The sequence below is a fragment of the Babylonia areolata genome, chromosome 19 (genome assembly GCF_041734735.1).
Source record: "Babylonia areolata isolate BAREFJ2019XMU chromosome 19, ASM4173473v1, whole genome shotgun sequence".
NCBI lineage: Eukaryota > Metazoa > Mollusca > Gastropoda > Neogastropoda > Buccinidae > Babylonia > Babylonia areolata.
Genome location: NC_134894.1, coordinates 37,939,722 through 37,942,221, shown reverse-complemented (window position 1 = coordinate 37,942,221; position 2,500 = coordinate 37,939,722). Strand labels below are relative to the sequence as shown.

Genomic DNA, 2,500 nt, shown 5'->3' with positions numbered 1-2,500 from the left:
TTAACACTCTTGCAAAGAAAAATCAAACAGTCATCGCTAAAAACCACACACACACACACACACACACACCACCACCACCACCACCACAACAACAACAACATAACATACCACACACAAACATCCAATATCACTAAAAGTTTAAAGACATTCACCTAAAGAACGAACAGTTGGACAGAGAGAGAGAGAGAGAGAGAGAGAGAGAGAGAGAGAGAGAGAGAGAGAGAGCGGGGGGGGGGGGGCAGAAAGGGGGAGAAACAGAGACAGAGAGAAACAGAGACAGAAAGACTGAGAGACACAGAGACGGAGAGACAGAGGCAGACAGAGAGACCGAGACAAATAGAGAGAGGCAGACAGACAGAGTGACATAGAGAGACAGAGAGAAACGAAACGAAACGAAACGAAACGAATTTTTATTTCACGAGGGTAGTGGAGAAAGCACAGCTGCTTTTTTTAGAAGAAAAAGGGGGAAAAGGAAAAAAAAAAAAAAAAAAAAAAAAAAAAAAAGAAAAGAAAAAGCAAAGGCAAAACACACACACACCACACACACACACACACACACACACACACACACACAATTACATATGAAAATAAAAGGCATAAATGAAAGCATGTACATTTACCTAATTAAGCACGACTGACACGACAGACTATCATTGAAAAGATCAAATCATTAAAGATAGACAAGACACAGACGCCTTCAGACAGAACTAGGCAGTACATTGGGTTTGTATATCATGTGTCTAGCAGGATACAGGTCAGACATCTGCCAATTAATGATTGTCTCCCTTGACTGGAACCCCCGGAGTTTCCGTCCTTCCTCTTCTTTCTCATTTATCAGTCAGTCTCGTAAAAACACAAAGTGCAGTGGACGTGCGTGTGTTTTATTGTTCCATGGCTTCTGGTGTGTGTGTGTGTGTGTGTGTGTGTGTGTGTGTGTGTGTGTGTGTGTGTGTGTGTGTGTGTGTGTGAGAGAGAAACATAACATACCTATTTATAGGAGGGCGAGAATTCAGATATACTAGATCAACCCGGATATACATCATTACGAAAATATAAGCTTGTTGGGAAACCACACACACACACACACACACGCATGTGCATATACATATATTACGAGTAAAAATAAGGTCTACTGTATCGAAAATGTAGGATGGTAGGGAGGCCACACACACACACACACACACACACACACACACACACACATGCTCTCTCTCTCTCTCTCTCTCTCTCTCTCTCTATATATATATATATATATATATATATATATACATATACAGACACTGACACCCTTGACCTTTTAACACAAATACTACACCATAACTCAAACTTTTTTTTCTTTTTTTTTTTTATCTTTTCTTCTTTTTTTTTTTTTTTTTTTCTCTTGCACGAAAACAAAGACAACCTCTTGCGGTTTAGAACACCTCTCAGGGCTGGTGAGATGGAGACTGTAGTGGCGGCGGCCGCGGTGGAATGCCTGGGAAAACCCCACCAACACAGTGTCGGAGAGACTGAGACACAGAGAGAGAGAGAGAGAGAGATTGAGGGAGAGGGTGGTAGAGGGAGACAGAGATAGATAGAGAGCGAGCGAGCGAATGGCGAATGGGAGAGAGAGAGAGACTCCAGACTCCACTGAGACGGGTTTAATGTTCATAAGTCATCAGACTCCCAACATTATCCTTGATAACAGTGTTTAAATGCACTAACATTTTGCTTGGACTCTGAATAATATAGAACAGTGGAGTGAGAGAGTGAGTGAGTGAGAGAGTGAGTGAGTGTGTGAGAGAGAGAGTGGGTAAGAGAGAGTGGCAGAGAAATAGAAAGGTAGAAGTTGGAGGGAAAGGGGAGAAAGAAGGGGGAGAGAGAGAGAACGGGGTGGCACAGAGAGAGAGAGACAGAGAGAGAGAGAGAGCGACAGAGAGAGATGGTGGATGAAGTCATTCTCACTGCCGGTTTAATGTTCAGTCATTGGTCATCAGACTCCCAACATTATCATTGATAACAGTGTTTAAATGCACTTACATTTTGCTTGGACCTGAATAATATAGAACAGTGGAGAGAGAGAGAGAGAGAGAGAGAGAGAGAGAGAGAGAGAGAGAGAGAAATAGAAGGGTAGAAGTGGGGGGAAGCAGGGGAGAAAGAGAGCGGGGTGGCACACACACACACACACACACACACACACACACACACACACACACACACACACACACAGATGGTGGATGAAGTAATTCTCACTGTAACTGTTTTTTTTGTGTATGTTTGTATGTTTGTTTGTTTTTTGTTCGTCAATCCACTCCTTTCTTCGTTCATTCCCATTTACTTCGTTCCCTTGCGGCCTCAATTGACAAGAACAATCACACTGCGAGCGGACAACCGAACCGTGCTCGCACGCGCGCGCTCACACACACAGTCCTCATTCACAGACACACACACACACACACACACACACACACACACACACACACACACACACACAGAGTGCATGCACGCATATTCCGAGTAA

The 2,500-nt window shown here is 43.4% G+C and overlaps 1 protein-coding gene across 4 annotated transcripts in view; it reads right to left on the bottom strand.

The window, feature by feature from the left end:
- The window catches only part of LOC143293675 (aquaporin-11-like), a 23,179-nt gene that overhangs the window by 18,462 nt on the left and 2,217 nt on the right, over positions 1-2,500 (bottom strand). The window lies entirely within an intron of this gene.